The following is a 500-nucleotide window of genomic DNA, read 5'->3' on the forward strand; positions in this document are numbered from 1 at the left end:
TATAGTGTCTCCCTCCAGGAAAAAAAAGGGAGAGAGAGAGGATCTTTTAGAAAGAAGGTTTCCAAGGTTTTCTTGGCACACTTGGAAGACAATCTATCTCTGCAACAGCAGGCAGTCACACTCACTGTCCAGTGTAAAAAAAAGTCAGGTTTCAAAGCTCATCTATCTTCTTCCATATACCTCTGCACATACAGATATTACCTGGCCTTCTTCAAGGCATCCTGTATGAATTGCAGCTTGGGGAACTGGCAAAAAAATAGGCTGAGGCTTGTGCAGAGGGCTATAACATGAGTAATACAACCCAATGCAATGCTTCTTACTCAGGAATCTCTTGTTTTCTGCCAGCCCCCATGAAATCATAGCACACTAACATTTTAAGTAAGAAATAAGATAAAACTGGGAATGGAGTCAGTAAGAGTGCAGAATAGTAAGCCTTGGAGACACTGACTGAAAAAACAATCCACAAACCAATTTCCTTTGCAAGAATAAAGGGAGAGGCA

Source organism: Condylura cristata, unplaced genomic scaffold (genome assembly GCF_000260355.1).
Source record: "Condylura cristata isolate star-nosed mole 26May11 unplaced genomic scaffold, ConCri1.0 scaffold00018, whole genome shotgun sequence".
NCBI classification, from domain to species: Eukaryota; Metazoa; Chordata; class Mammalia; order Eulipotyphla; family Talpidae; genus Condylura; species Condylura cristata.